Below are 19,599 nucleotides of genomic sequence, written 5' to 3'. Positions count from 1 at the left end.
TCTGTGCTCTGAGCCTCTGCCAATGCTGCCCTCTCCTTTTATAATCCCCTTTACATCCCACACTCCAGCACTTCGTTAGCTCCTGATGATCCTGTGGAGTCAATTTAGCTTTCGCTTGCCCTTAAAACTCCAAGACTACCCCCGAGGATCAGACTCAGTACCCTTTCTCCATGTTGTCATAAAACATACTGTAGGCTCTTATGTCACAGTGTTTCCACGGTGGCCTTTATCCCACAGCTTATCACATCTGTAGTTTCCTTCCACTGCTTTTCCCAACTAGACAGCAAGTGCCCAGAAAGTATCTCATTAGCCTCTGTAGTTAACACTGCAGGGTACAAAACAAGTACTCAGTAAAGGCTCACTGTGGTTAGGTTTGATTGTGTCAACTTAATTGGATTGGAGCCACCCAGGAAATCAATAAAACACATTCTGGTTGTGTCTGGTTGGGTCATGAAGCATGACCTTGGAGTACATAGCAGGTCCCTTATCCTTCCTCTCTGGCACTCTTGCCCTGGTCTGCTCCCTAGTCACCACACACCAAGCATCTTTGATCTGCCTCATCCTTCCACCATGATGTTTCTGCCTTGGAGCCAAATAACCATGTATTGAATCCCGTGAAACTGTGAGCCAAACCTCTTCTTTAAATTGCAGCTCTCAGGCACTGAGCCTCAGCAACGGGAAAGCAATGGGAAAAAATGAAATGCTGAGCTGCAGATAGAAAGGATAAACAAGTATATATTATTAAAAATATTTCAAAGTATATGTCTAAGACATTTTAGAGAAAAATGCATTTAAAATGCAACAAAATTAAGCATGTTCAACCATGCCCAGGAAACTGTGCTTGCTGTTGAGGATGCAGGGGGGGAATGAAGATTCCATACTCAGAGATGGCGGTTATGCACTCACAAAAATGAGCACTTCTCAAAAGAAAGTGAAAAGCCTTTTAAAAACAGATTTTGAGGGGCTGGAGATTTAGCTCAGCGGCATAAGCGCCTGCCTTGCAAGCAAGCAGTCGTGAGTTTGATCCCCGGTACCGATAAAAAGGAAAAAGACAAAGAAAAACAGATTTTGACACAGAAGATCAGAAGTACAACCTGAAATTCTTCCTGTTTAATAAGCTCCCAAGTGATGTGCTGGTCCAAGGACCACCTTTAAGAAAGAAGAAACTATGGCCTTGTAGTTGGGAGACCTGAAATTTAACTGTAACTCTTGTTGTATGGACACGAGTTATTTCTTTAAACACTACTTGCCAGCTCATAAACTTCCTGGAAGAAGTGATTTCTGTATTTTCTATAAGCTCTGCAACAATGTCCCTAGTCTGCCAGCCTCCAGACGACAAAGGGGACCAGAGCATGGGTCCTAGTTTGGCTGCTCACTAGATTTATACGGTACTAACTTCGAAATCCTGATACTCCGAACAGAACTCAGACCTATTTTGCTGAAATTTATGTAAATAGAATCCAGGTACCAGTAACAAATCTGAGGGCTAAGAACTACCAAATAGCATAATGCTAATAATATTAACTCAACTGACCAGCATCAGTGAAATCAGGAATAAACAAGTGATGAGACTGCAGCCGGATGATGTTTTCTGTTGGCAATACTGCAATGTATCGGGTCCTGACCTAGATCCCCAACCTCCCCAACCACTGTACGATGGAGATTTAAACAAAATGAGCCAAGTGGTACGATTTTAGGGCTCCAGGAGGGTCAAAAGCCTTTAGTTGAGCTCGAGACTCCAAGAGCTAAGACGAAGACTTCTCTGGACCGCCCACTTTATTAATTAGGTCCAACAAGGGGCAGGGAAACTGAGAAAAGCACAGGCAATGAGCAGGACTCTAGGAGTCATTGTAAAGACTTCTCTAAGTAGTAAATTATGCCAATTTAGGAGAATTGTTCTATCTCCAGGATAACATTTATGGTAGGAGTGTGACTGTAGGAGTGAAATTCCTTCAGCTGCAGTCTCTATTTACTTAATTAGTGTTGGAGCCAAGGTGTCCTCAGCTGTGGCCTTATCATGCCCTTTGAGGCATTTCTGGCCTCACAGGCCACTACAGGCCTCAGCCAGAGCCAGTGATTCACAGAGGTTCACTTACCATGAATCAGCTCCCATCACCAGGCAAGGGGCAGAGGCCCAGGACAGACTCACAGATAAACATGGAAAGGCAATTAGTAAAATTTAAATCCTGCTCAGAGCCGCTACATAGTGGTCTCCAATAGCAATGCTCTTATTGGTCCAGATTAAAGCCACGGTAAGTACTATTTGCAACAGATTAAAAAAGTCCACTACATGCCCCTGGTATGTATACCTATGCACAAAAGAAAGGCTCTGCTGATACCTTAACAGCTCAACACCCATGTTTACCACTGGCCATTCCCTTCACTCATGAGACCCAAATGAAAGCAGGGATTTTCCCCCTCGATGGAGAACAGAAAAAGCACATCCAGGAAACCACTGGACATTTTGGCCTTTCAAATGAAGTAATATCCTAGATCTTTCTAAATTAGGTTTGGAATTTTTTTTTTTAATCTTTTTCTTTTTTATCGGTACCAGGGATTGAACTCACGACCACACACTTGCAAGGCAGGCGCTTATGCCGCTGAGCTAAATCTCCAGCCCCAGGTTTGGAAATTTGAAAAATATAAATGAAAAAGCCCAAATACTTTTTAACCATACTTCTTCAGTTTTCAAAAAGACAAGTCTTTTTAATTCTTTCCATATCTCTCAAGGCTAGGTTAAGAATGGAGAGAAACATCCAAACTTTTGGTCTATACTTTGTAAGATAGCTGAGTTTTAAACACGTTGGTTTCTTCAACTTTTTTTATTTGCATGGCTGAAGTAAGAATAAAAAAAAAAATAAAAATTAGATTCTTTTATTATTCAATTCAAGTAATGAATTGCCGGGTAGCACAGCAACAGCACATGCACTAAAATACTGATTTTTCTCCTTCACTAGTTTTCCCCTTGGTCAAAATATACTGTGCATACTTTTCCACAGCTTATTATTTATGTTTTATAAATATATCAACAAATAGCTAAAACACACCTACCAAAATGAAAACATTCTAGTACTTAAGAGGCAAAAGTACACGATATTCCATTATCTTCAAAAACATTAGAACCTGTCTGAAGACATTAAACTTATATGCTTTGAAAAGATAGCTAAAATTATGAACAAAAATAATAAAAGCTAAAATAGTAGTTTTAAAGAGTTCAGAGATGAGCGATGCCTCGTTTCCAGCTGGGATGGGCTAATGGAAGGCTAAATAAAGAAGGGAAAGGTTTCACCTGCACCTTCAAGGATGGCAGGGATTAGATCATTAGCCCAGAAAAAGAGACTCCATGATCAAGAGCACTAAGACAGGAAAGCATGAGATGAGCTCAAAAATAGTTACAAGCCAAGTAATGAGTAGTGAGAGAAGAGCGCTTGACCCAGACCAGGGGGAAAAGTTCCACATCATCCAGGCTTAGATCCAAAGGGTTAAGGACTATATAGGAACAAAGCAAAAGCAGTTAGGCAAATTGGGTTACTGCTCCCGCTCTGCAGGGACAGGGCGAAGTTACAGGACAGTGTAAGCCTATGAGATGACAACGATCAGGTATTATGGGACCAGAATAAAGTAACTCAGGGCTAGACCGAGGATTTTCATTTTTAGGTTTTCCTGTAGCTAAATAGGGACCTGATGAAGACTTTTGTTTCCTTGTTTCTCTGTTAAGGGACACTACAAAGGCCATGATTTTTAGGCCAAATTTTGAGAACAAATTAGAGTGGATAGAACCAATTAGTAGACTGAAGCAGAGAGACAAACTAGAACTGTCATTCAAGAAAATGAGAAAGGCCAGAGAAATTAGGGAAGATTAAGAAAAAGTGAGACATCAAAAGAAAAAATGTGAAGCTAGGGGCCTGGGTGGGAAGGAGGTGGTGGGGTAAAAATGATCCATACGCTGTGTGCGTGCACAAAACTGACAATATGGAACCCGTTAGTCAGCACAGCCCATCTGTGTTAATACACAAAATGCATGAAACGAATGAAAAAGTGTAATTCGGTGAAGAATTTGAATCTTGGAGGTGCGGTCAGGGAGCCACTGGTACCTACACAGAAACTAACATTTACTTCTTCCCAAGGAGACTGTTTATGGTGAGCACCTACGAGCTTTACTTCAGGTCTTTGGCCTGGCAGGTAGAATGTCCTTGACCCACGTGCCAGGGAGGTGACACTGTTGGCAGTAGAAAGAGTCAGGATCAATCAGGACAAGGGTACAGGTGAAAAACAGCCCAGCTCCCACCATTAGGCTGACCCTCAGTTTTACACTATTTTTCTCGTATCCCCCAGAGGCTCAAGCTTCAGATCCTAGTGGCAACTCATACACAGTTTCTTGTTTCTGTTTTTTCCTCTGATTTCCCTCCTTCTTTATCAGTATCAGCAGAGAAACCTGTGGCCCTGCAATCCTACCATTGGCTTCGACTTGTAGCAATACCTGAACTATCATATTTAGGAAGACTGGAGAATTCCAGATTAGGCAGAGTAATGACCCCTAGCAGTGCCTACTTCCTTGTCATTGGATTCTCATGTTCAAAGGCACTTTTCAGATGAAGTTGCAGTTAAAGACTACGACACTGGAAGCCTGTTCTTGACTACCCAGGAGCGCTCAATCAAATTGCATAAATCCTTAAAAGCAGAGGACTGTCTCTAACTGCAGTCAGAGGGAGGGAGTTGTGACTACCGAAGAATGGCCAGAAATATTTAACACTTCCCCCTCTAAAGATGGAAGAATCAGGTCCTGAACCAAGGAATGGGGATGGTTTTTTAGAAGATGGTAAAGTAAGGACATGGACTGCCCAAAACACCGCGAAAGGAAAGCAGCCCCACCGGCCTCTATATTATGAAGTGACACGTGTATCTCACCTACAGGCCTGCAGGATTGTAAGATAATAAATTTATGTAGGGTTAAGCAACAAAGTTTACAGTGATTATTTGTAATAGCTATAGAAAACTAACATTATTTTTTTTAAAGAGAAAGAGACAAAAAAATACATGGAGATAAAAAAGGGTAGAAATAATACAGAATTACAGAAAAATAAACGGTAAGAAATCGCCAGTTGATAAGTTACATACTGTCATCTTAGAAATAGCTGTTCAGGTTACAAAATTAAAGTATGTAAAATGACATTCAAATAGTGACACTGCCAACAGTTCTGCTCAGTGATCTAACAAAAACTTAGTAATATGGTCATCAGTCCTACACACTTGTTTTATATCTTAAAGAGGGTAAGGTTAAACACATCAAAACAGAACAAAACAGTTCAAAAAGAAACAATTTAAAGAAATACAGATTTCAAAGTAAGTCCACTGGAGATCTTCACTGTTTATCTATTTGCCTCTAGTTTCTTCCAAATAGTTGTCCCCATCTTCACACATATTAAATCTACACTGCATATTATAGAACTAGTCAAATCATTACAGGATGATGAAGGCTTTTTAGGTCTTCAAGATCTGACATTGGGGAAGACAATAATAACTACCATAGTGTCTCTCATTCTCTTCTTAGTAGCTGTCCTTATCTTTACATATGCTGAAATTGAACTTAAGAGTGAATTGATCAGTGAATAATACTATTGCTAGATTTTATATCATAATGCTACAAAATTAGCATTGGGTTTCTTAGTGTCTCTTCTTCTTCAGAGTATCTGTTCATTACGTCTTGCATTATATAATCTGTTCCCGTAAACAGTTTTTTTTTTTTTTAAATCTTCTCCTGTGTGAATTTCTACATGTATATCTATCCTCTCTGTATTATAGGGAAAAACAAATCATAACAAAACAGCAAAACTAACATTATTCTTAAACTGCATACTACTGAAAATTTGAATAAAAAGTAAAATAAAAGAGAAAAAAGGTTGATTTTTCAAATGTTGGTTATTGTAATAGTCAATACCTTAGGTAGTACTGTCTAAGAGATGCAAAGAACCTCTTTTAGATATGTATTATCATTTTCAACAAATTATGAGACCATAAAAAGTTTAGTATTTGGTTTTTGCTGTGTTTTAGTTGAGAAGTTACTGAATTTAATCATGTGAAATCTTACGTGATGCTTTTAAGAAGTTATTAAAGAAATGTGTTGTTCTAAAGGACACTACACAATTGACACCACAATGCCAAAGTCAAACTCACTGTTTCTTTCCAGCACCCCCCTTTTCGCTGGGCTATATTTAGAAGCTTTCATTTGGAAAGAATAGCTCTGTGACAAATGTGTTGCATGGGTATATCCTTGAATTTTAAATTTCATTGAAGTATGACAACACACTCACAAGGGCATGATATAGGAATTCTGATTAGTTAACTCAGACATTAAAGTAACTTTCAATGCATTATTGGAAATATATAATCTTAGACACATGATTTTGAGTATAGGGTTGTTGCTTTCAAACTCTATAATTGTGGAATATTATATAAGGAATATTTTAATATCATCTAATTCAGCAGTTTCATTTGGCTATTTGGTTATTACCAGTTCCCACCTTTTCCTATCTATTCACTCAGTCTGTACCTCTCTCCACAAAACATGCGCAACAAAGACATAAAAGAGTTAAGTTTCTGGGACTGGGGATTTAGCTCAGCGGCATAAGCGCCTGCCTTTCAAGCACGCAGTCGTGAGTTCGATCCCTGGTACCAATAAAAAAAAAATTAAGTTTCTAAGCACCGGTGGAGTTTAATTGGATAAGAGGATAAGAGCGTTGAGTTTACTCCCTGTCCACAAAGGGCTTGGGAGTACTGCAAAGCCCATGTGCCCATTACTCTACTTAGCTTGCTTCTCATATATTTCGCCTATCTTTCAGAGTCATCTTCCTATTTATTATTTTGTATCCTTATATTATTGGAGCCCAATTGCAGCCACGTTTAGGGCCTTGGTCTCAGCAAAGTTCTGCTAACTCCAGCCCTGCCCAAGATTCTGCTCCCACAGGTTGTTGTACTGACGGCCACAGAGCTACCTGCCACCGCCTCTGGGAACCCAACGCTGATGAGGACGCTGCTCCTTCTCTTGGTGCAGAAACCCACTGGGTAAGCTGTGCTCTGGGACCACAGTGTTTCTACTGCTGCTGCTCCAGAGGTGGGCAGCAGTAAAGACAGGGAGAGGAACTGTTTTCCTGACCCACTTTCATTTTCAAAGTCCCTGACGGTCTCTTACCCAGTTCCAGGCACGCAACATACCACAGAGCCCCAGTTAACCAGAAGTCATATTTTTAATTAAAGCAAAAACTTTTTTAATGTCCAGTTATCTCCAAATCACCAACCAGTAAGACAAATGCTTTGCTTTTACTCCTTATCTCACAACAAACATACATCTAATAAAATAAGTTTTACTAAGACAAAGTTTAAATAATTCAGTTCACATTTAAACTTCGTACATTAACCAAAAAAACCAATGATCTATTTATGGATTGCAGATTCAGTTCAGCCCCCGGAGTTGGCTTTCCGGTGAACTGTGGTCAGGTGTTTAAGAGAGGTCTGCTTACAGCACATCCTCTAACTTTGCAGAGAGGCCAGCAAACCCACTCTTATCCCTACCCCGAAAGAAAAATATGGCCCCTAAATATCAAGATAGTTTGTAGAAGGGATATACGGTTACAAAAGCATTCTGGCATGGCTTAAGAACATGAAACAAGGGAGAAAGCATGTGCGAAGACCACTGCATTTCAAGTTAGAATGGGCTCAAACACTTTATAACCAAAAATAATCTGTGTCCCCTAGAGCCTGGAGACACCTGCCTTGCCAGATCACAGTTCCGCAGCCTGTGTCCCTGAATGCACGAAAGATGACTGAAGAGGATTACCTGTTGGGTTAGGCTTTTAGTGCTGAAAAGCAGGGCTACTTCTTGAAGGCAGCTGCTTTCTGCAGCTTTTATTTGCTAGTTTTTAATGTACTTAATGCTATTTTAATTTTCTAGGAAGATCCTGTCATCTCGGAGACTCGGTTCTATGAACCGAGGATTTGCCGATTACAGGATCCTTAAAACATTAGCCCAAGATATTCTTACTTAAAATTACCTACATGAGCCTCCTTATCTTCTTCTCCCCTGTCCCCAATGTCGCCTGCTTCTCAGCCCCGGGTCAGTGTTACCCACCCTAAGGTCATCAGCCCACGGATCTTAATTCATGGAGTAGGGTCATCAGTCATCTCCTCTGACAAATTGAGTGGCCTCTCATGATTTGGAGGACTATTCTCCTGCTTTTGAATCATCAGGCTTCCTTAACACCCTTAGCCCTGGTTTTAAAGATATAAAAAAGTCCTAATTTTCCTTATATTTTTCTGTAGAACAATTATTGGATTTGATGGCATTTTTGTAGTTTTTATTTTAATGAATGTTTGCCAACTACTCAATTCAAAACTTCTACCTGAAATTACTGCTCTTTTTGAGAGGAGTAGGTGACAAGACAACAGAATCTAGAATGAAGTTCCAACTGAAGCAATGTATACAATATGTATCTATCATAGGACTGCTTTTCTAGACTTTGCAAGACTCTTTAGCAGTTTGCCCATCATTATTGGCATACTGATTAGCCAATGGTGAGATAAAAGAGTAGTTACTTATTATTCCCCAACAACCAGGATTACAACCAGCTTGGAATGTGCTATGAACTTCGAGAAAGAGCAAATACTTCAGAGATGTCATAACGCAGCAAGAGACTGGTTTCTCACATGTTGATCACAAATGTGGGCCTCACTGGGGCCTAAAATTCACACTGCTTGGTAGTCAGATCTAAACCTTGACTATTCGCAGTTGCCAAGTTACACAAAGCATCACCATGCCCAACAGTGTATCACGTATTAAATCTGACTGTCACTCAAATGCACATAGATGGCTAACAGGGATAGAGTCCTAGCTACCAATGAGGATGTTGATTTTAAATCCTAAATATGTGTACTTTTCCATCTGAGGTAGTGTTTCTAATTGCGTACCTTGTGTATGTTGGAAAATTCTTCAGCCAGATATTTGATTTCCTAAATTCAGATATATAGTATTGAATGCTTTTCTCTATAGAATGGTCTGACTAATCACTGACTTTTTTCCAGTTAAAAAAAGAAATTAAGGCCCATGATAAATATTGATTACCTTGGAACCCAAAAAGTAAACATAAAAAACAATCTTTTATTCTAAAACTAGGTTTAATAATGTGCTAATAGCCCATAATGAAGATAGCAGGCATAAGTTAATCAACCCATTAAGTTGAGATCAGAAGTGTCAACTCAAACACAGTCTACTAATTTACTGACCCTTAATGGGTCAGCAAGATCTATAACCCAAAGGCCAATCTATCTGTTTCTGTTAAAGTCACTGTGGAAGCCAATTCTCTTTATCCCTTGATTATGGCCTCTGACCTGTCATGGGCAGGGATTCAACATAAAATTCATTTATGAGTGTGTACCAAGGGCTAGGAGTAATGGAATCTCAAGCTAACTAGTCAGGGAAGTGTCTGGGTAGACGCTCTTTGGAAGCTCCAGCTTTTTCTCATGTGCATACAACTGTGAAAATAAACATGTACAATCTTCCGTGGGAGCTTCTGTCTCGTAGCAAGTCCTGGGGTCTTGAGTTAGCGAAGGCTTGTCACCTACTCTCATTCCTATCCTGTTCTCTGAAAGTCAACGTTCTTTTTGGAAATCCAAAGGGGGACGTCCAGATGAGTAATGGGATGGTAAGGTGAAAAACTATACATGGCAAATAATAACTGCAAAGTCAGGCTTTCTTGATTGAGGACGTAGTGAACTGAATGAAAAGTAGCCTTGGTTAGTAACAAAAAGTGCACCTATTTTTTGTAAGGGAAGGGGGGTAAAAGTACGTTTTATGCCAGGTGATGTTCCACAGGTATAATAAAAATTATGAACAAAGAACTCGTTTTCATGAACCATATTTGTATGACTGCTATGATGAGGCTTTTTAAAATCAGCATTTTTTCTCAGATGATGAAGCAATTCGCCATACTATGATCTACAGTGTTAATTAACAACCTGTCAGCAGTGTGGTGTGGAGACTCAAAAGGATGCAAAGAGATACAACTGGACTTGGTTCTGATGTCCTGGTCCCCAGCCAAGGCTGCTTAAATGCCACCAACCCCCTTCCTGTTCTGTCCAACTGTCAGTCCTTGGCTGTGGCTTTTCCTTAAATTGGACATAGTCGGTAAGATACCAACTAAGGTTCTGGAAAGGGAAAACAAGAGAGAAAAAGCAAACTGATGAATGCACTAAACATTTTTTTTAAAAAGTTTTATTGGAAGGAAAACCGAGGTTCATTTGAAGGACCCAAGAAAGCTTTTTTTCTATATAAAGGCACACTATCCGTTGATGCCTGTGAGGCCTGAGTCCCCAAAGGGCACCATCTTTTCTAGGAACACTGAGAACCCCTCTGTGGCGGGTGCCTTCTACTCCCCACCCCCACTTTTTTGCCTTTGTTTTCTTCCCCTGTCATTAGCAACCTCCTACTCCTGCGGCACCAACCTTAGCACAAAGACACTTGTCAGCCTCTCGGAGGAAAAAGCGCACACCCTAAGGAGGAAAACGGTGCACGGGGAAGAGCGGGCGCCGGGCTAAGGGAGGGTCGGAGGGGGCAGGTCGGCCAGCGGGGCGCCCTCCGCGCGGTTCCCGCCCGCCAGGCCGTCGGGGATCGCCCCGCGCAGGAGGCGGCGCCAGCCGGAGAGGGCCGAGGCCGGGGGGCGCGCTCCGGCATCCGGGCTCGGGGCCGAGAGGGGCGCGGAGTCGCCGAGCTCCCGCCCCGCGCCGCGCTCCCGCGGGTCACCGCCGGCCCCACCTCCCGCCTGCGGCGCGCGGGCCGGTCGGGAGGAGGCGGCGCGGGCGGCGGGCTGCGGGCGGGCGCGCGGCCGCGGAGGGCCCGACCCGAGGCGATGCGCCGCGCCGCGCCGCGCCGCGCCGCGCGGGCCCCCTCGCCGCCCTCCGCCCGCCTGCCCGCCCTCCGAGGCCGCGGGGCGGCGGCCGGAGCCGGCGGGCGCGGGGCCCGGCCGCGCGGGCAGGGGCGGGGCGGGGCGGGGCAGGGCGCGCCGCCCGCGTCACTTACCGGCCAGGGCGCGGGGCCGCTCCGCCGCTCCTCGGGGCCCGCCGCGCCGCGCCGCGTAAACAGCCGCCATGATTTCTTTGTTTAGCTAATTGAACCCGCCGCCGCCGCGCGTCCCGGGCGCTCCCGCTCTCCCCGCGCTCCCTTCCCCCGCGCGCGGCTTTTATTTATTTATTTGTCTCCTCTCCGCCCCAGTTTTGCCCGCTTTTCCCGAGCAGCTGCTTTTAAAGAAAGTCAAGACAGTCGGGTGGTTGGTGCAGGGAGTGCGGTGGTGGATTTTGTTTATTTAATAATACACAGAAGTAAAATGAAACCCGGATCTCGGGCTGAGGTGCGGTGGCTGGAAGGGGAGGAGACCCTGCTCCGCCACCAGCTCCTTCCCGACAGGGGGTGCCCCGCGCTGTCACCTTGCTGTCCCTCCCGCCCAGCTCCCCTCTCCCAAGCTCACTGGCAGCCTGGACTCAGCCAAAGTGTTAGGCTTAACTTGGTTTACTTTGAAAAATCTCAATATAAGTGATGTGGGACCAGGGAAGGGCGCTGGGAATCGCCTCCACCACACCCGGGGACCTGACGTCGCTCACTCGTGCAAGAAAGCAGTGACACACGACAGACAGCCAGACTAGCACCAGCAAGGTGGAAAGTTCCCGGAGAGGAGAGCCGGAGGACTTGGCCTCACAGCTGCTTGCACCAATGTTGGAGAAAGAATACACTGAGCTTAAAACTTAAAAGGAAATTAGTCTTGTAGGGAAGGCCAGCATCGCTTTATATGCGTTTCTCCGTCTGGAAGTGCACAGGATGCCAGTTTTGGTATTAGGTATTTGGTATTAGACTAGGATTAATACAAGCATGATTTAGTTCTGGGCAGATACATCTCGAGATTGGGAGCAATCTGCGGCAGAAACATTCTCAAAGAATGGCCTTGTTTGAAACTCCCCAGTCTCACTTTTATTTATGACTACCATGTTAACCATACCAATAATGATTCACTATGTTTAGTCAACATTTTCATTCATAAGAAAAATTGAAAGTTATCTATGTCTTACTATAAAACTCTGCTTCTTAAATTATCACCTATATTACATTTTTAAAAGTTATGGTCTTACCTGTGTTTATTTCTGTGTGGAGAGCCCTATTGAATATTATCAGCCACAGAATTTTGAATCTTCCAATTACGAGGTCACATAATGTACACATTATGTGCGGAAAGAGCCATCTGATCCAATCAAGAATTGAACCAATGAGTGCTTATATCAATCACTGTAATCACTGCAGTTGTCCTAATCATTTTGTCAATTGGTAGATAAATGGTCAAGCATTATGATTATATATAAGATAAAAGGAACTGTATTGCCAAACCATCAAAATGATCCCAATCAAATCTCTTTATGAATGGCTTTAGTCTGCTCCCCGGAGAAAATTCAACTGAAGTTGTTTGAAATGTTCTTTTTTACACCTGCAATATTCTTCTCTACATCGTGCCAAAATTCACGTTTTTCCAAATTCTCGCTTAAGGTTGACTATGACAGCTACTTTGATATTTACCTCCTCCCAGTGATTGTTCCTTTTCTTGGCATCAGGTATGAAACTCCTGAGTTTCAAAACTGGTGATTAAAGCCCTTAAATAGGGGGCTAATATACCAAGTATATGGAAGACTTGATTTTTATTGTGCAAATAATAAGCAAAGGGAACAGTCATGTTTAAAAATTAGGTGACTAAAATGATGATACTTGGCATTAATTGCTTTAATTATCTGGCTTGCTTTTGCAGACTTCTTGATCCATATTGACATTAACTTTTTCTAACACATTAAACTTTGCATGTCCACACCGGATCCCTGTCCATCCTCAAGGTCATTTCATGTGTCACTTGTTGTGAACCAAAATTTGTTTTGGAAGTTGAAAAGAATCAGTGGGACTGCTCTTGAGCCATTTCAAATTCTCATAGCTCTCATTAAAGAGAAAGATCACATTATAGATTTGTGTATGTATAGCTTTTCTTTCATATTAATAAAGAGCATCTTCTAAGACTTAATACCTAACAAAGTATTAATCACATACTATTTACTGAAAATATGTTGAAAAATTGCAAACTAATAAATAACTTGATTCTTCTTTTAAATTATTAGACTATTACATTGCACAGTAGCCCCCAGTTAATCACAACTCCTTGTATTTATATACTTTTGCAGGCCCTCCCACATGGCTCATGGGTCTGGCCATATGAATTGCATAAACCCTAGGATGTGTGATACAACCAGAAGTTGGATACGCACATGTACATGGGAACTTGTTCTTTTGGCACACCTCCTTTAGAGATACAAGTACCTTGCTTTATGAAAATCTAGATTATTCCCCTGGGGCCACATGGAAGAGAACAGAGGTATTCTGCCCAGTCACCAGTTGAATGCAAAGGTACAAGCAATCCAGTCAAACTATATGGAGGAGAGTAATTGCATAGTGAACTTCAGCATCATGGCAATGGATCATTAAATTTTGGGTAGTGTCATGGTTTGGGTAGTGCCAGGCCTCATGTGCATTGTGCATTTGTGATTGGTTCATTGTCTAGAGCTTGGATTGATGGTGTCAGTGCCACACAGGCCTAAGGGTGAAGCCAGGATGTAATGTAATGGCAGGAAGAAGGCGTGTCTCTCTCTCTTGCAGGTTTCTGCCTTGCTGTTTGCAACCTCCATGAACTGCTGCCCGCCATGCCACCCTGCCTTGGAGCCAACTGAGTATGGACTGAAACCTCCAAGAACTGTAAGAAATAAACATTTCCTTCCCCAACTTTGGGCATCAGGTATTTTGTCTCGGTGATGAGTAAAAAGTAACTAAAACAGGTAGCCTGTTAGGTAATGACTACTGATGCAGCTTCCTCCAGTTTCAGTGATTTGAGATACAACTAGGGTGTGAGGGTGAAGGAAGGAGCCTGGAAAACTGCCTTGTAGAGCTTCACAGCAAGTACCTCATTTATGCCTTTTTAGAACTCAGTGGCACAGTTACTTCAGTGATGCGACAGTCTTCTAGAGGCTGGCTTTCGAACTAAGAATCTTTCAAGTCTGTGAAACAGAGTCCACAGACAGGCTCTGGAGTGTATCCCATGGTCCAATCCTACTTCTGCCTGAAGTGACAAAACACAGTAAATCAATATAATTTCTTTCTAGTCTTTGGAACTTTTAGAAATTAGGCATCTATGAAATTGTTCAGGTTACTCAGAAACGAATAATTTATGGAAACATTGGGTTCTGACGCAAACCCAATATGTGAAAGTACCTGATTACTTACAAGTTTTCACTCTAAGGATAGTAGTCCTTGGCTGCTAATTAAGTTCCTATATATTTGATTAGGTTCTCTGTATTTGGAGCTGTTACAAATGCGTGTGTGTGCGCGCGCACACACACACACACACACACACACACACACACACACCAGCAGCAGCAGTTATTCTGATTGCAAATGGGAGTGGGGTTGATAGTAGCTGTCTCAGCGTGGTAAAGAACAGAGTTTGTTAAACTTGAGAGTTTAAGTAATGCTTTATCTTTAAAAGTTGAATTTTTGAAGATCTTAGATATGCAAAAAAGGTTTAATATTGCCATGAAACAACATATGCAAATTAACAAACAAAGCCAGTAAGACCAACACTAACCACACTAATCTATATAACATTATTTTGCCAACATTTATTGTGTCTAAATTCAAGGGCATGGTTTTGGTGATTTGCGGTATTCCTACACTACTGCATGCTAGGTAATTGCGCAATGTGCTCACCATTTTTGCTGTGCAAAGTTCTATGGAAAGTCCCTTACACCACACTTCCTGACCTCCCATGGACAAATGCATGACATTCAGATCTATTTTCCTCCAAGATAAAGTTAAGCTAGCTGGCCTCAACTGTAGACAGAAATAAGGGAATTAAAATGATTGATGACCTATTTATTTTTAAGGTTAGTATTGAATTAAAAATCCTATTTGAGAAAGATTATTTATCAGGTAAATAGCACTTGACTGGCAGGCAAGAGTCCTGGATTCCAATCATGTATTTAACACAAATCGTAAGGTAATCTTAAAAGCACTCAGATATTTTAACCATGGGAAAAGAACGATAGGAGAATTACAAATAGATTTTTGGTAGAAATCAATAAAGTAAGAGCTCTGTGTCATGGAATCACAGCAGTGTGGCAAAGATGAGGAGGCGTTTTATGACCGGAAGCTTCCCAGTACCTTTCCTAAGCGTGTAACTCCTAACTCTGCCTATAATTAAAGCCTCGCTTCATGTCTCTTTAATTTTCATTGCCCTCAAATTTTATTTGATTAACCTGTTTCTCCTAAGAAATTAGGCATGTAGGTTTTATTTTTATGTTTTCCTGAAATCATTACTATTTATGTCCAAAATATGTCCATTGATGATGAATTAAACAACTTTCCTATTATGGTTGTCACTTGTTTATTAAGTTTCCAGGAAATAAAAATTCCTTCCATCTCAGAAATACAGCCTTGGCTAGAAAGGGTTATGTTTCAAGTCCTAGGAAAATAAAAATTGGAAGCCCCATGCATTGTGTAGTTTCTGGAACGACTGTAAGGTTCTAAAGGCAGCAGAGTTAGAAAATGATTATTATATTCTAGCATCTCAGTTTCATTACCCTTTGTTTATTGGAAAGCTTTACCCACAGCATCCGTGGCAAACTCAAAGAGAAGCATCGCAGGGTCTTGACAATGCTTTCCCTGCATTTGGCGCAGGTAGTCAGGAAACACGAATTTCCCTCTTCCAGCCAGGCGCTTCTTGGAACAGGCCCTGGATCATCTACAGGCGCAGCTGCTGCTGTACTTGAGGGGTCCCGGCACCCAGACACATCTCTCCGAACAGCCAAATGAGTATCTTCCCAATCACCACCACCTCATTTTTTTTTCAGTCTGAAATATTAAAATAAGCCTAAAGTGTCTTTAAATTTTAAAATTTTAATTATACCCTTTGGAATCTGTGCTTTAGAAAAGTTATTTTTCCTCTAAGTCAATATCTTGAACACATCTACACATACACATACATGTTTATTAAAATATGCTTAGAAAATACGCTTTACCCTAGCATGAAGATTAGTAGGAAAAAAATGGGAAAATCCATAGTTCACTCTTTCAGTGTGTTTTGAAAAGAAAAATATTTTTTCAAAATACAGCTAATAAGTAACTGTCTGTGGAGGGACGCATACACTTGTTTATGACGCAAATCTTATCTCTCAGTGGTAATCTATGTGGCTGGGGAAAGCTGAAAATGATTTCCACCCTTATGGCCTTATATTATACTTTCTAAAGATGGGTCTCATAATACTATTCTATACAAAAGTAATAAATACTATCTTTAGGAGGTGGTGATTATAATGATGATGTTCCCTTGCCAAAAAGTAACAAAGGTATTTTAAATTGCATTTTTATCATGATAAGGAGATTTCAAATAATTTAGCTAATTTTACCTAATAGCTACTGAGAATTAACATTGTTATTTAATGCAATCAGTAGTTGAATAGACCATAAATCCAAGAACTAAACACTAGGGGAGATGTATAACAGATAATGCTCAGAGATTTTTAATTCTCCTGTATGGAAAAGGGAGAACCCAAAGGAAATTAAGTGCTCGTTTTCTCAAATAAGTAGATTAGATTTTCTTATTTCTTAAAATTACCCTGTGAAGCATGTATTTTATGACTCATGGATTTTTATAATTTTCCAGATTTCATAACTTCAATTATAAATGCTTTCTACTTTGAGAATTTTTCTATTTATATTTTAGCTACTGTTTCTTTTCCCAAACACCAAAGTAAACTTATTTATCTTGTGCTCAGATTATTTGAAAATATAAAAGATATTTTAAATGTTTGTATATTGTAAAATCTGTATTAATTTGTTTACTCTAATAAAGGCATTGCAGCTGCATTTGAAAAGTATATAAGCACAATAAAATGTCACTTAATGTGCTCTAGCATTTCTTCAATAAACAGTGTGAAGGCAAATTCCTATGTAATTTAACAGTTGCAAGTAGCAGCTCTCTGTGATACCAGTTGAAAATAGCTACTCTGAACCATGAAGCACAACACAGAGGAATTATTCTGTAGGTTTGCTCATTTCCCAGGGTTCTGTCCAGATTGAACCAACTGGCACAGAAGCATGAACCTGAGAAAGAGCTGTATGAACAAGCTCAGGTGTTTAGCTATTTTAGCTGCTTTCTGTTCTTCCCCTCGGGTCGCTTGAAAACGCAAATAAAGGTGGCTAGCATTTCAAAATGCCAAATAAGTGGAAAATTACATAAAGGTGTATTCTCCAAAGTAGAGTGCAAGAAAAAACTATTAAAATTTCTTCTTATAGATAATTGTATTATTTTCATCTAAACATTAAAATAAATCACGCTGGACCTACACATGAGTAGATATCTGTGTTCTCAATGGTGTGTGCCATGAACAGGTGCTAATCATGTAGGGGACCCACGAGTCCTGCTAGAAGATGACACTGTTTCAAACCCCACTGCAGTGATGGAATCTGATACCCGGGTTTCAGCCCTGTCCTTCTCTTGGTGTCCAGAGTAGAAAGAGGGTCCCCGAGACTGAGCCACATCCAGAAGGAGCCACATACCCTCTTTACGCAAAAACGAAGATTTCTGAACCTTTAAAATCCGTCGCTCTGGGCTCAAGGTTGACAGGATGAGAAGTGGGACCTACGAGGTCATTTTTACTCTTCGTTTTTGTCTGCATCTCCCATTTGAATAGATTTATTCCCTCCTTCCTTTCCCTCGCATCCCCCGCTTCATTTTTTTCTTTCTTTTCCAGGTTAGAATACTTCATTTAGTTAAACTATGTCTGGAGTAAAATGAAACCAACTGTGGAAGTCTCAGAAGTCATTCAGCCCACATAAGTCAAATCGTTTTCTGAAGCCGTCGTAACATGCTTCTATTATGAGCTCCTACCCCCCAAGGCCTATTGCTAAGGGACGATGCTGCAAGAATATGCTTTGTTTGTATTATATCAATATTAACTAAATGCATGTTTATTTTAGATACTTTAAAGTTTTCACATGAATACCCTATCAGTAGAAACAGTGTTTTGGAAATGAATATCTCAAAATATATATTATATATATTTAAGTATATTAATATAATACATAATTTATGGCATATTTATGACATGCATAAATATGTATTTGTGTGTAGTATATAGATATGTAAGTTATAAATATTATATAACTATAAGTATGTTGATTTAATTTTTTTACATTTAATACACAATATATCATTTATGTATATGCCACTCTACCAATAAATTATGCAAAGCATAAAGAGAATTTTTAAAGGTTGAGTAAATATTATTCAAATTTTACCTGTATTCTGTTCATCAATGATAAATTCATACCTTTTTCCCTTATATATTTTTTTTGAGTAATATGCTGGGTTGCTAATATTCTGACTATATCAGTCAAGACCTAAGAATTAAAATAGAAAGCTATTTAAGATTTTTTATAAGGGGAGTTCTGGTATCAGGGCTGTTTATGCGAGAAATAGCATAGCTAAGACACTGATCAGTGGTCGATAAAGCCGCAGTGACTAGCCTCTGCTACCTACTAGCTGCCTAAGAATGCCTGTTAATCATCTATTTATGGGGGATGATAATATGTACCTTATAGAATTGTTACATAAATAAGTTAATGTTTACATAGCACTTAGAACACTCCCTGGCAAGAGTCATTTATTTATATGTGTCTATTAAACTAAAATATGAATACCAATCACTCCCTTTTCTTGTTTTGCTAGTCTGTATTTCTACTGTAGAATTCATGACATTAAGGTGTAAGATACACATCTGTCATTGTGATAAAATAGTTCTTGCTAGGTAAAGTCTGTGATTAACCATCTTTGTGTTCCCAATGCAAAAAAAAATAGATGTCAATAAATGTTTATTTAATAAATTTATCATTTTTGTCTAACACATCCCTCTGTCAAAAATCATGAATCAAATGAGGAGTGCAGAAGGACAGGCGCTTTTAAGAGTTCAAAAAAAGAAGTATTAATATGTTGGGCTGGACACTCATGGAAGAGTTGACATTTAAGCTATTAAAGTTTGATAGGACTTAGCTAAGTTACACATAACGCTGGTAAGAGCTAGTGGACATATGAGCAAAGGTCTAAGCAAGAAAGGGGGAAGCATGTGTAGGGCAGTAAAGTACAGTAGAGCTGGCCTGTACCCGACAGGTAGGAGGAGTCCCTTCTCACAGTGAGCCGTACGCTCTCATCCTCCTTCACTTTATAAATGCGACTCCCACTGCACCCCTCACATAAGTTCATGGCTCTTTCTTATGGTTCAAGAAAATCAATTTCTCTTCTCTCCTTCTCCCTCTCCCTCCCCCTCTCTCTTTCTCTTTCTCTCTCTTTCCCTCCTCTCCTCTTCCTTCCTTTTCCTCTTTCCCTTCCCTTCACCCTATCCAAATCTGTAAGGAAAATAGAACACCAAGTCAAAATGCCTGGCTAAATTCTCAATTCAACAGTTCAGTCAAGGTAAAAC

At 40.6% G+C, this 19,599-nt stretch overlaps 2 long non-coding RNA genes across 6 annotated transcripts in view; one reads left to right on the top strand and one right to left on the bottom strand.

Moving 5' to 3' along the window:
• LOC101787473 (uncharacterized) overlaps positions 1 to 11,212 on the bottom strand; it is a 523,418-nt gene extending 512,206 nt beyond the window's left edge. For 3 of the 5 annotated variants that reach the window (XR_010040559.1, XR_010040561.1, XR_010040562.1), the window contains exon 1: positions 11,069 to 11,202. This is a non-coding gene — a long non-coding RNA (uncharacterized LOC101787473). Of the gene's footprint in view, positions 1 to 11,068 lie in introns of all 5 variants that reach the window. The other 2 variants (XR_010040560.1, XR_010040558.1) reach the window with 2 other exon arrangements.
• A 193-nt stretch (positions 11,213 to 11,405) lies between these two features.
• Positions 11,406 to 19,028, top strand: LOC134471266 (uncharacterized). Its single transcript, XR_010040563.1, has 2 exons — positions 11,406 to 17,769; positions 17,875 to 19,028. It is a non-coding gene; the product is annotated as an uncharacterized LOC134471266 (long non-coding RNA).
• The last annotated feature ends 571 nt before the right edge of the window (positions 19,029 to 19,599 follow it).

This window comes from Cavia porcellus, unplaced genomic scaffold (assembly GCF_034190915.1).
Source record: "Cavia porcellus strain 051 isolate PalLab524CR breed Dunkin Hartley unplaced genomic scaffold, mCavPor4.1 scaffold_18, whole genome shotgun sequence".
Lineage (NCBI taxonomy): Eukaryota > Metazoa > Chordata > Mammalia > Rodentia > Caviidae > Cavia > Cavia porcellus.
The sequence above is the reverse complement of the archived record's forward strand: the minus strand, read 5'-3'. Positions and strand labels throughout refer to the sequence as shown.